Here is a 14,537-nt window from a genome sequence, read left to right on the forward strand (position 1 = left end):
AACTTTGTGCGAAGAGTTTCAAGACAAGTGTTGGTGATGTTACGTAATAGAGTACACACTGGCAATTATTTTGGTTCAGCGTTTGGCCGTTTGTTGTATTCCTCTCCAAAGAATTAAATTTTTGAGAAGTGTTTCAAGACAGGACTTTGTGATTTAGTTTTTGACTGTAACACAATATATATTGACGTTTCTGTCAACCTACTACATAAAAAATACAAGTGACGGTCATTTGTTTTCAAAGTAATTTTTTTAGGAGCATTTCAAGACAGAAGTTTGTTGTTTTTTCTTATGCTAGGTTCACACCAAATGCCTTGCGAGCGTTTCCGGCGGCACGATTGAATTGAAGTCAATGGAGTTGGCACGAGCGGGGGTGATTGCATGCAAATGAGGCGTTTGGAGCGATGGAATGTGGAGCGAAGGACCCAAAATTTGGCCCATTCACCCTTTCGGCATGGTTAAAAAAAAAAGATCAAAACATTATCTTTTTTTTTTTTTTTTTTGACAGTTGTTGCCCCTTACCAAAACGGCAATATTGTTTCCATGAGCCTTTGCACAGTGTCGGCCACTTGAATGTGATGTCGAAACCTTTTTTTTTTTGAAGAAGTTGTGTTTGACATCAACAAAATTAACAATTGCGACCACATGCTGGCAATTCCTTTGGATAAACGTTTGGCTATTTGTTGTCCTCCTCTCCAGGGGACAACCGTTTAGTGTGTAACTTTTTGAGAACAGCTTCAAGACGGCACTAGATGGCTGGACTTGGTTGTTTTGTCTTTGGGTGTAAGGAAAATCCACAAGATTATACCACGGCTATCATTTTGTGTGAGCGTTCAACTTTAGTTGCTCTATTTGGAACACAATTACAAGAGAAAACAATTTTGTTACAATGTGACTTTCACTTTCTGAGAAGAATTGGGTCTTGGTGATGTTATTGTCTTTGACTGTAACAAAATGCACAATTAGGATTGCCTTTGAGAACTGAGATTTTTTTTTTTTATCCCTGTCTCCAAGGGACGTTTTTGTAACTTTTTGAGAAGACTTTCAAGACCAGACTTTGGGATTTTGTGTTTGAACAACAAAAGAACTCAACACTACACATTGACAATCATTTCGGTCGAGCATTTCACTTTTGTTAATCCTACTCAGAAAAGCTGCAAGTGACGACCATTTCTTTACCATGTGACTTTTTTGAGAAGCGTTTCAAGACAGCACTTTGTGACGTTATTGTCTTTAACTACGACAAAAACACACAATAACACCGCGAATTGGATTTAAGCATTCGGGCATTTTGTTTTTAAACGTGCCCACGTTTTCTTCTGCGAGTCGAAACGGTGGCGGGTGGCGCGACTCATTTCAACGCATTCAGCGTGACGCTGACAAGTGCCATTCTGCAGCTGAAAGGCAGAGGTGGGCGGCAGACTGCGCGACAGCTGTCCCGGAACGCGTTGTTTTACCGCCGTCTCTCCTGCCTGAACTGTCATCTCGGGTGGAATGAGACCAGTATTTTGCCGTTTGAAACAAATGTGAGAGTTAAATCGCCAGCGACACCTCCTCATGCATTTATGCAGCGGATCAAATTGTGCAGTTGACACCACCCCTGGAGTCACAACACAATATTCAGCTTTCAAGCGACAAAAATGGATCTGAAAAACAGCTGGTAATGTTTGATTAGTCGCACTGTGGAAAGATTTAGGTCGCCAATATAATATCAATACAGAACCCAAGACGTGAGACTCATAGTGAGGAGATTGTTTTTGTTGCTTGGGGATTATTTCAACTTCCAGGCATCATACCTGAAAAAAAACTCCAGCTGGTGCAGTGCTGGCCAAACTTTTTTGCTCATGTTTATTTTTCGTGTAGCTGGATAACCATTGTGTTAGCATATCTTACACCTATTCAGGTTGATCTCTATTATTTTATTAATGTTATAAATTCCCTCCCAAAATTAAATCTCTGTTTTTGATCCAGTAGGTTGTAAAATAACCCGCAAAAAATTAGACTCATGTTTTTGTTATTTTTCTACCTCATTATGCATTTTTGGGATTGTGTGCTCGTACTCCATAGCAATTTATAGTCTGGAGAACAACAACTATATATATACAAAATTATGAAAATTGTTACACTGTCTCTATTCCGCTTTTTTTTCAGGGGAATCAGTCTGTTTTCAGGTGAACAAACTTCCTCTAGGGTTTCCTCTGAAATGTCACTAAATATAACATGGGTATGACACAATAATTCTGAAAATGTGAGTTTCCATTGTCATGTGTGGGTGGAAGTTTGATATCAATACCCCCAGTTAGCACTACCTTGGAGTCACAACACAATATTAATCTCTCTGCACCCCAAATGGATCTGCAAAGCATCTGTTATTGTTTGATAAATTGTGCCGTGGAGAGATTTAGCGGCGCAGCCTGACGCTGATGCCGGATTAGAGTCCAACCAGTGACTACGTTGAACGCACCTTCGTGTCGGTTGATAAAAAAAAAAAAAAAAGTCGGTCTTTTGGCTTTCTCATTTTTTTCCCCTGCGGCTTTGGCGGTAAGTGACAAATAACCCTTAAGCGCTTTTGCACCCTCTTTTCCCCGAGCCTACTCGGCTTTCCCGATAAGACCGTAAGCGAATCTGGCACCCAGCGACCGTGGCGCCTACGCAAGACCCGACCCAAAGAGGCCGCCGGGAATTGCGCGGCTTTTAAACAAGAACGCAGCGGTAAGCGTTGACTGACAGCCCCTGAGTGGTGGGGAGCCCCCCGCCTGCCCCCTTCTCCCACCGCGCCACTCTCACTGATAGCTTAATGGTGTCAACAGGAGAGAGAGAGTCCTGACTCCTTTATCGGGACAAAATCTTGGAGCCATCACCCTCTCTGTTTGCAGTAATTGCGAATGCGGCATGGACTCTGCGAGGGGGGTAGGAGGCAAATCAAAAGGCTCAGCTTCAATCCACTTGACCGAGCGGGTCAAAGGAAATAAATGACTTTCCTTTGACCGGCACTGCATCCATCTCCTCGGTGTCAAGGACACGGTGGCCTGTCTGCCACGTTAAAATGAAAACACACCAGTGCTCCTGTAAAAGCCTTTCTTTATCCGTCTGCACGCGCTTCCACTGACGTTACCAAGTGGTGGCAAGTAAAGAAGTACAAATACTTTGTCACTGCACTTAAGGTGAGTTTTTGTTACTGTAATTTTTAAATATATATTTTTACATTTTTTTCAGCAATATCAAAACTGAGTGACATTTAATTATGAAAGTTTTCATCTACGGTGCGAGCAAAGCTTGTTGGCAAAGTTTGATCAACCGCGTTCGAATACAAAGTTCTCATTCTTTAACTTGGAACACAAACTTAATTGATCAGTGCGAAATTTGGTGAGGTTATCTATTGCGACAGGACGTAAAACAGTGACCCATAATGAACAGGAAGTCTACCATTTTGCTTAAAAGTAGTTTTTTTTGTATTCATTGTTAGAAGGGACTTGATCAAGACGTACAATTAAAATAAAAATATGAAGCAATGGTAGGTATTAGAATGAGAATGTACTGCTTGGCTATGAGTGCTCATATCACAGTTTTTGTAAGTTGACCGATTAAAATCTGATACTGTTTTTTGGCTATATCGGACCGCAATCCGATATGAATATTAGCTCAGGACACCCCTAGTTAAAAGTGGTCATTTTTTCTAATATCAAGGGTTGTGTCTGAACAAACGACTCTGAGGGAATTCACCTAAATAAGCCGCCAAAATAATTTGTCTATCATAGGATGCATGAAAAAGTCTCAATGAGGTAATTTGTCAAAAGCATAATTTCCCAGGTTTGCACTTTTTTCCCCACCTACTAGGAAATTAATCCAAATGAGCCCCAGTTGGAAACAGATATTCATGCTAACGCTAAATTGGATTTTTTTTTTTTGCCCACTCTATCCTACGTGGACAGAGTACGGCAACAAAGTCTGATGTTGCCCCCCAAAATTGATTAAGTAGTGTGCCGTGGAAAGTTAGAAACAAAGTTAGAAATGTGCCACAGACAGCAGATTCACCCATTGTCTTAAATTAAGTTGGCCATTTTGGGCAAATTCCATCTTACTTTTTCATACGCCAGCTACGAAATTCACACAAATGAGTGCCAATCAATTACTTATCAACTTAAACAATCCAATCCTGAAATTGAACACAGAGTTGTGCATTTTGTTTGTTTCAATTGAGGCAATTGTTACAGGATGGACAAAAAGTTTGAAGACCCAGATTAGACGAAAGTGCCGGTTTACCAAATGAAGTGCCATCCCTCTCAATGACAAATTCTTCCTCGCCCCACTGACCCTCTGTGTGCTGCGCATCAACCCCGTCGATTATTGGGAGAATATTAAAGAGCGCAACCGCAATGGTCGCTAAACATGTGGGGAAATAATGACGTTGGTTGGACCTGTCACCTGAGGAAGCGCCTTTGGCACACGAGCAGACGTGGCACACGGGAAAAGCAGATGGCTCGCCACAATTTCCACTACCTGTAATGCTTCATGAGCATGGATAAGACACCCTGCAGCCCCTCGGGAAGGAGGTGGCGAGAGGGTACTCGTATTTAAGTAGCGAACAAGCCTGAGCACTGCGCAGCAGCTCTAATTATTTACCAGGCGGCCTCACTGCGATTTATTTTAAGGCTTTAAAAAGCACCTGCAGGTGGATAAGGCATGCAGGCGTGAAGAAGGGACGACGTCCTTCCCCGCTTAGCCTACTGCCTCGTTAGCCACCTCGCAGCCGCCGCCAAAGCACGGGGCAGACAAATCCAAGCGGAGTATTTCATGATGTCCCGCTTTTTCCTCCTGGCGCATATACTCCAGTACTTTTTTTTCATGAGCTGCCCGAGCGCCAGATGGAAACAGTCGACTCTGCTCCAGCCTGGAGGGAGACCTCATTTTGAGCAGGTAGAGCAAGACCGGTTTGCATTGGCAAAGACTACAGGGACTCTCCTGTGGGTTAAGACCTCATTTTAGGATCAAATTCCTTAGTAGGAATTCGTCAAAGTCAGAGTCCAGGAATTCAAAATGGCTATTTCAACCCAAAATGTCCGACTTGCTCTTCGCATCTGGGTATAGGTCCTTGAAACTTTTTTGTGCATCCTGTTACGATGAATATGGCCACCAAATTTTATGTCAATGAGTAAAGCAGTTGGGGACTAATTTTCCCATCCTTTCAGAAGCTGCTGAGGGACGTTTGGTGGTTGTGGTTGGGAACATCAAACTTTGACACCCTACAGCACTTACATTAGATGTATGAAAAAAAAAGCTTCTCAATTTAGCATCGTCCATCTCTCAGGTACGTGCTTCAGATTGGGGCTCATTTGTAGTGGCTGTTTTATATAAAAATGGCTGACATCCCGATCAATTTTGAGTTTTTCTCACGTCAGTTTATGATTTATATATCTGTGGTGTTTACCCCCCTTATTTTTCAGACGGCGCTAGTAAGTAAGTTTTTGGGATCTTTAAAGGGAAACTAAACATCTTTTTAGTCAAAACATGGTACTGGATTTATATTGTTTTCAATAATAATTAAATTGATTAATTCCTCAATCATAGTGAGCAGCCAGGTTGGGCAAAATCGCCTTCGGCTGCATTATGAAAGTAACATCAAGATTGCAGTAGTGCTTTCGCCTGCTAATAAAGCGCATTTGAGTAATCCTGGTTTGTTCCTGTAAAAATGAAGTGGTTGGAACTGCAAATGTCAGCATCAAAAGTGCATGAAGACTGTAGCTTTATATTCACTCATTAAACTGCCTTTGAAAAAAAAAAAAAGTCTACTGGTTGTCTTACGCCTACCTAGCACAAGCTGCTAATCTCTAGTTGCTAACGCTAGCTAGCTGGCGCCATATTAGACTGTACGATTTTAATCAAACATAATTAATTCCTATTTTTTTTCAGCATATTAAATTAGTCATTTAACATTATTTCGGGATGGCCTTGTGCCGATGTTGGGGCCAACATACACTGGAGTGAGGCCAGCCAGCAGTAAAAAAAAGTCAAGCCAGCCGCCACAAGTCAACTGAGTGTCACGTCTGCCAGATAGTGGCTCTGACAGATAACTACTTTGTCATTGCTGAATATTTACCAAATTGACTTGGTTTTGTTACTAAATAAAAGCAGGCATTATTGTGCATACACAACACATTCTTGCAAATTCACACTCAAAATATGTAAAAATGGCTGGACGCATAAGCGATACCATGTTTTAAAGGTATTTGAAAAAAAATAAATACAAAGTAAACTTAAGTAAACATCACCCGATGAAGAAGACATGCAAATCTTTAAATCTTGGGTTTTGTCCCCCCGATCTAAGACATCTACTGGTGATTTCCTTTTTCATTCTTATTTTCAATTTTTGTTTGTATCTTGTGATGTGTTTATATGTTCAATAAATCAATCAATCAAATCAAATCAATCAACCAAATCAATTTTAAATACAGGCTTGTTCATCTAAATGAATGGACTTGATGAACAAGTTTTTGGGCATATTAAATGGAAGGCACTCAAAAAGGCATTGAATTTGTCTGAATAATAAATAGTAATTATAAAGCAATTCCAAGAGGGCCTCCTCCGCAACTTATTATTTCTGAACATGCTATTGCTGTCATTGCCACTGGAAGTGAAAGTGGACTTTAACAAAAGTACGTTAGCCTGTGAGACAGTGCAGCACTGTGGTTTCCCTGGCTTTGTTAATGGTTCTCCCATTTTTGCTCAAAGCATTCAACTTGTCCCAAAGCATCGCCACTTAATAGAATAAAACCCACATGGTCAGATTTGCGGAGTAGTAACGCCGCCGAGCCGATCCCCCAAGGTTACCTGAGTCTTGAAACATATAAAGCACACAAAAGCGATTTGCTCCGCTGCCTCGACTGAAATGAATTTGTTGTCTTGCTTCTGACGTATCTGCACATCGCTTCAAGTTTGAGTAGTTACTCGCTGTCCTCATTTTTAAATGCTCCAATGAGCCGAATATTCACACAAGACATACCAGAACATGAAGTGCTCTTTTCCAAAATGCAATTTATCCATTTCAATTAATCAATGGAAAATGACAGTTAGCTAGAAATGCAGATTCATGCTGTTGATGCTATTGCTGTGGTAACGAGAAGCATAATTATCCCAAATTTCAGACTTTAGAATAAACTTTGAATTCAGTGTTGATTTCTATGAAACAGATAAAAAAAACACATTTTCTTTTAGAGGATCCACCCAACTGAAGTAGCCTTGATGTAGTCTTGCTACTTTTGTCATTTTGCCACGGTTTATAAAACAGCTAAACTAGCTAATTAGCTAGCTAAATTTCTACAGTTAATGGGTAACTTTAGTGTTGTTAATATAGAATTACTTGTAGCATGGATTTTTTTCATGTTGCTTGCCCATCATTGTTTATCGCTCTTTGAAAACCATCTAACGCTGAATATTCTCTTAATAAATGCAAAACATGAAGAGAAAGTTGTGACACTCAATGACAACAAGCTAAATGTCAAGGCTAAGGTGCCGCGTTTGGAAAATATGAAACAATGCTGCTCAAACGATGACTGTTTAATACAACTATGACTCATCCTCATCAAAAAAACAAACAAGCATGGGACAGAATTTTCAGCAAATTTCCATTAATTCTGTACACAACTGCTCCGTTTTGTTTTGTTGAGCGCGTTGTGAAAACGATCGCTTCAATAACAACACGAACGCGCATAAGCCGTTGTTCACCGTTTGTCTGGCACTGTGCGGATGGATGAGCTCAACAAGGACAGCCAAGGGGGACATTTGTATTGTATATATCCGACTCTCGGCCTTTAGGTGACACCTCAGACGCCTGTACATTCTTCTTCCATGATGGTCTTTTAGGGCTGTCACAGCGGGGCCATTAGGTGTCAGCTAAAAGCCAAAGTAAGTGGCGAGGACAGTGAGCGCTCGTTTGTCATCATCAACAGCAAAACACTTGTATGATCACACGCGCCTCCGATGAGCCGACGTAAATCACCCAGCGCGCCCTCGAGGGGTTCCGGAATAAAAATCAGACAGCATTAGTGTCGGCTGCTCACAATTTTTCACATAAGTGAAGACAGGTTTATAATCACCTCCGCATTCAACGCAATATAATAGTCAACAAACTCCATTTAATGCGTGCTCGCTAATGCCCTCAAGCTGTAAAATGTGGCCATACTTTAATATATTCCGCCATAGAAGCCAAGTAGGTTTTACGCTGTTTTCGTAAACTTTGACGTCCTCTAATCATAAAGTAACCTTGTTTATGTCTTTTCATGAACTTTGAATATTAATCCTTCAATATATCAAATGTCTTTTTGCAAACATTGGCGACTATTTAGTCTTTCATTAAGAGATCGAAATGTTATCGCAATACAGCAGCACACAAATTAAGCGACTGTCTCGAAACAAAGTCCTCCTGTCTTGGGGTCCCAAGTAAAATAAATAAATAAAAAAGTCATTGGAGAGGACATATTTTGTTTAATTTACCGCTACTTCCTTGTTTATCATCACGGTGTCACTTTCATTGGCTACATTCATTCATTCACGGAGTAAAATGAATCGGAACTCCCCACACAGGTCAAGATTTTGGTTGCAAATAGTCATGTCATGTCATTTTCCACACCGCTTATCCTGTACAGGGTCGCGGGAGGGTGCTGGAGCCTATCCCAGCTGACTACGGGCGAAAGGCGCACTACCCCCTGAACTGGTCGCCAGCCAGTCACAGGGTAGACATAGACACCATCACTGAGTGGGAACTGAACCCACGCTGCCCGCACACAACTCGGGCGAGTGTACCACTACACCAGAGGAATTCACAGTCACAGAGGTTTCTTCCAATTAAAAGGTCCGAACCAAAGTCCAACTTCCCTTAATGTCTAGCCTATGTTCACATTTTTATATAGTTTCAATAGTTAGTCATATTATAAATGATATATACTAAATATTTAGCAATGTACCCATTAAACACCTTTGCCAGTCAAACAAATATAAGGCGTTTATTTCACAAGAAAATGTGGCTCCAGGAATTTAAGGGTGCCACTTCCAGAAAAAACAGTAAAATATCTCCTGCAGAAATATATCAAGTGATAAGGATTGAGTTAACATCTTTTATCTTTTTTTCTTAAATCAAAGAGTTATCAGCCTAAAAAAAACGGAAAGCCTAATTATACAAGGAAAACAGGTCAACATGTTGAATACACAATCAATAAAAATGGCTGTCCTCATGAAAAACTCATTCAAAATGAGCTTTGTCACCACTTTTTCTTTTGAATATTTTTTTAACTTCTCTTAATGAGAAAAATGAGTTTATGACTGCCCTGCAAGTGACTTAAATCTGGGTTGCAACGGATTCAGGGCCATTGGGATTTGGTAGATTATTTCACACATCTGGCCTTTGTGTTTTCCTTTAAATAATGTATGTGCAACCGTATTTAAGCACTCCTTCACAACTTCCCCATCACTGAATGTTTTTTTATGTTTCCCTAAAATCCATGATACTTTTAGTGAACATTCGTTAGCATGCCGCTGGGCTGTAAACGAAAATGTAAAAATCTGTTATACTGCACTCGAAGTTCGATGTTTTTGCGTGCGCTCACCTCAAATTTCAGCGGATTAATTTTGCACAAAAGGGCGGTGCTTTGTTTCGTAGTGGCGCTTCGCAATGTTGCGACGGTTTCGGAGCGTATGATGCGCACTGGTTTTGAATTGGCTGCAGCCAGAACGAAACTAAAATTCTCCGTCCATTCATTTAAAACAAGACGCATCGACCTCGCTAACTTTTTAGCACGGCAAACTGTCAGCAGCACTCTCTTCCGGTCTGCTGCGCAATTGGCAGTTGATCGTAAACAAAAGATTTGATTGGCTCAAATCAGTGACGCCTTTACCGTATTAACTAGAATTGCAGCGTCAACGTTTGCGAATGCGCCCTGAAAAAAAGTAATCATAGATTGGTCATGGATCCGGTCCGAACCATCTGTCGGTCCGGATCCGGACCGCGGTCCGCCATTTGGTGATGCCTGCACTACACCATCAGTGACTTGGTTGCAAATAGTGAACATGTTAAATATTTAAGATTGTCTGTTTTGACCCTATTATCGGGACACTTTTAATAAAACTCAAGACAGAAGAATAATCTTATAGGACAATTTTACAAGACATAAAATAGTTGGGAGATTGACGTCTTTAGACAGGAAGGGCCAAAACCGAGACAAAAACAGCCCAATTTTCTCGTCATGTGTTAACTTGGACTTCGAGTCAACAACAAACCGAATAGAAACTAAGATTCATACTTGTTTTCATAAACATGGAAGACAATTTACTCTTCAATGAACATAACTTCTATTTTTAAATACAATTTAGTGAGCCTGGCATTCATTATAAACATTGAAGATGATTCAATTTGTGTTTTTTGGAAACACGGACAATAGCTTGGACGTTTCAATTAAGCTAATGTATGGGACGTTGCCAATGAACCGCGTATATAGTACATGTTTTAGAAACACTGAAGATGATTCTCCGACTCTCCAGTCGCTTTGGTAAACAAACATTTTTTTTTTGTTTTGGGAACTGAACGAATGCATTTAATTAAGTGGAGAACTTGATGTATGTCTTTTTGTGTTTGTGGAAAAGTCGTTTAAGTGAGTGAAATAGTTCATTCCAATGCGAACATTCAAAGTCAAAACATTCTTGCAGGACTGCATTCTTGCTTCCCACTCTACCACTGTGCTGTCACGTAACATTTGTTACTCCAAGTTGTTTGTGTTAAATGTCTGCAAGTTGTCGGAGATGCCCAGAATTCTGGGAGATTAATGGACCAAATTGGCCATTAAAAAGAAGGCGCATGGTAACCTCTGGTGGCGTAGTGAGTGGCACAAGCGCTACCAGCGTTGGCGTCTTTGATTGGCACCGCGCCGTCGCCATGTAATTGGCTTTCCAAAAAAGAGAGGTAAACACGGCCACGGCCACGCTCGGGGGCCAGTCGCCGGACTGACCTTCATAGAGGCGAAGGTAAGGGAACGGAGCGGCGACTGCCTTGGGCACTTTGCAGTTACTGGCTGTCATCCGCTTGCTGCTTTGACACTATCGCTGTCATTTTTACCCAGCCCCAGATATTTCCTACTTCCCATTCCAACATTGAAGAGCGGACACCTTCCTCAAGGTTCCTTACACGCTGGGACATGTTTCTACTCCAATAATGCGACATTTAACTCTCACCGAAGCGGCTCGTGGCCAAATGAGGAGCAGTGGGGATGAGAATCAAGATCGCGGTCATCCGTAGAAAAAGGGTGGAGTGTCCTCTCCAGGTTGGGGTTGAGGTCCTGCCCTAATTAGAGGAGGGAGTATCTTGCGGTCTTGTTCACAGGTGAGGAAAGACTTAAAATAGGAGCCTGGCTGGCGGCTTGGCGTAACATATGTCGTGATGCGGACTCTGAATCAGTCTGTCATGGTGAAAAAAGAGCAAAGCCAAAAGGTGATGCTCTCGATTTAACACGACGTCCAACCCTCACTTATGGTCACGAGCTGTGGGTTTACAAAGATGAAGAGCTTGTTTTACTGTGAAGAAATAAAATAGACATTTCTTGCACCGTACAGATCTGAGATGTTGGGAAAATAAGTTATTTAAAAAAAAAAACGTGTTTGGTGTCAGGAGAGAATCACAAATCCCCACTTAATGGTTGACCGGACAGAAGAGCGCAAAGACGAAGGAATTACTCTCATTCATGAAAGTCCGCCGTTAGTGGATATCACCGCAAAAGGCTACGTACGCAGTGACTACCACCACCGATGGCATGGAGGCGTACTACTTCTCATGGACGTGCAGAAGGTCTGAGGTAGTTGTCGTCTCTTTCAGCTTTTATGGCGTGTTCTTCACAAATTTTCCAGTCCGATGAGTTGACTTCAAGGCCAACGCGACAGTGAGTCATGACGGCTGACGTCGGATTGGCGTGACGAGAACTTTACATGCACCCCGGTCAAGCCATGCAGTTTGACAGCTCAATTTATGATGTTAAATGGTTAGACATGTTTAACCAAAAGCCATTTTATGGAAAAAGAAAAACTAATTCACATTACTTGTTGAGAATAAGAGATTTATTGATATTATTTCTGTAGAAGTTTATGCTTGTCTAGTATCAGGAAAATAATGCAAAACATGTTTTGAATAATATCACTGTCATGACCTCTTTAAAAAAACGAAAAAGGAAGAAAAAAAATCGATGAAAATAAATAGAAATCAGACTTTTGTGAAAAAAAATAAAATATCTATTTTTTAATTTCTTTTAGGGCCATATTGGCCAGTTCCATGCCTGCGTGACAGCAGTGTTGCGAGACTTGTGCTGGCCCCGAGATGACAAGCTATTTGTCCAGTTAATTGCACAACCCAAAGAGGCTGTGCGAGTATGTTCGCCTGCGTTTCTCTGCGTTGTAAATCAAAATGGGCCACGCAAATTGGCTGTGGAATATTTAAACATCGCCGCCGCCGGATTAAATTGCTCTCACATGGGCTGCCTATATGCAGTATTAATGGGAACCAATAACGCCCGTACGCTTGCCAAACGCTTATGATGGATGCCGGGAAGTATAATTGGGAATAATGAGTGTGTTGTATAAAAGATCATGGTTGAAAGCAGGTGTGACACTTGTAAGGATTATTGTATAGAGGGAAGCCCTCGTAATTTACCATTCGCAAATTTACCTACTTGATAATTTCTCACCATTTTTAGTTGTAAAATTCCCTTAGGTGCCGCAAGATGGCGCCAAAGCCTAGCTGAATAGAAACGTAGCACATTGGTGTTCATAAATTGAAATGACACATCTCAGCTGAGAGACAGTTTGTCAGGGAGGAGTTAAGTTTAGCCTGGGTTGTTAGCGGAAGAAGTCATGAGAGAGTTTTCATGTACATGCACATGGGAACATTTTTTTTTTCAAACTCACCAATAAGCAATTAAAAAAAAAACTTTCAACGTCATTGATTATTTGCAAATTCTTATTTGTGTTGGAGCTTGTCTCTTACTCCCAAGGGCTCACAGTTGCCCTTTTCCTTTTTCCGCTTTGACCGAGTTCATGGCTAAATACAAAAGAGCAGTGGAGTGAAGTGATGTGCATTTGATTAGTTTCGGCGAAGATGGCCGTCTTCGCTTCCTCTGCTCAATCTTAATTAGTGAGCCCCGACGCTTCCGCAGACTTGATGAGGTCAAAGACGTTCATTTTCCACCTCAGTGGGGACTCTTCCTCGCGTCTCCCCTTTTTTGTATTGACACTTGGCGGGGTAATCATATCGGTGACTGTTCACCTACACCATCTTATTTTTAGAATGTATATTATTTCTACTCATTTTGTTTGTATCAATGATTATATGTGATTAAATAATTAGCAAGAGGAGCGCTCGCATCAATATTACAACGTGGACATTGTGCAGTCATGTAACCGTGCGGTAATTCAGAATCTTTCCTGGACTTTCTGCAATGTTTCTAGCCGCCGTATTTACGTATTTCTAACGTGCAAGGTGGCAGTTATCGTGAGAGGAGTGATTGCATTCATTTGTGACATCCTAATCACAAAGATGAGTGTGGGAAAAAAACACAAGAAAACACAAAATAGGAAACTAAACTAAAATCTAAAGAAATTGAGAATCCAAATACACGTCACAACTGACTGACTTTTTCTAGTCAGTGGATTACTGCTTCTGTTTATTTCTACTAGGCAAAAAAAATAAATAAATAAATTCTACTAGGCAATGTTCGAGCTTATCAATAATAACTGAGAGACAGTTCATGCATTCGGGTGCTACTGGTTTGGTAGGCATTGGCATTTAAAAACTCATTCACCGCCCATGATATATTTGTCTTTTAAGAATCCAGACATTCAATCCCAGGTAGGTTTATATTAAAAAATAAAATAAAATAATAATTCACTTGGTAGTGGGTAAATTGCAGGTAGTTAATTTAAATTGGCTCAGCTATTTAAAGTTTGTGGAGAATAGCGTCAATGAACATCGGTAATTACAACTACGACCTGTTCATTTTTCCTGATGGAATATCTTTAATTGTCTTAAGTGGATGACAACTAAGAAAATAGGCTGAACACCAGTAGAAATGATTGCCTTATGATGAAGAAGAGAAGAAGCATACACATGTGTCAAGGCAATAGGATGAGTGTATCAAGAAGCGTGAGCTGAGAACGAAAAAGCTCCTTGATGTCAGTGACGGTGATTAAAGATGACATGGTGCACACAGGCGGAGAAGGAAGAAGAAAAGTGGAAGCAGCGTCTCTGGTTTGGTGCCGCCTGGAAAAACCTTACAACAATTTCACCTTTTGATTTGTATCCTGTCTCGGGCTCTTATTTGACGTTTGAGGCAATAAGACAGAGCAGGCGGTAGTTAGCGGCAAGCCATGAAAAACACACACACACAATGAGACAGACACACACCTAAAGACACTGCTGCAGTGTTACATGAAGCATTACCTAAAAAGCTCATGGACAGCACGGGTAAAAGTACAATTCTGGGCCCTTCCCTTGCTGTGGCGAGCCTGAGCAT

At 41.0% G+C, this 14,537-nt stretch overlaps 1 long non-coding RNA gene across 3 annotated transcripts in view; it reads right to left on the reverse strand.

The window, feature by feature from the left end:
* LOC148337089 (uncharacterized) overlaps positions 1 to 14,537 on the reverse strand; it is a 58,205-nt gene that overhangs the window by 32,087 nt on the left and 11,581 nt on the right. The gene's annotated exons all lie outside the window — the stretch shown is intronic.

The sequence above is a fragment of the Idiotropiscis lumnitzeri genome, chromosome 5 (genome assembly GCF_059441095.1).
Source record: "Idiotropiscis lumnitzeri isolate Australia: NSW breed Sydney's pygmy pipehorse chromosome 5, RoL_Ilum_1.0, whole genome shotgun sequence".
In the NCBI taxonomy this organism is placed as follows: domain Eukaryota; kingdom Metazoa; phylum Chordata; class Actinopteri; order Syngnathiformes; family Syngnathidae; genus Idiotropiscis; species Idiotropiscis lumnitzeri.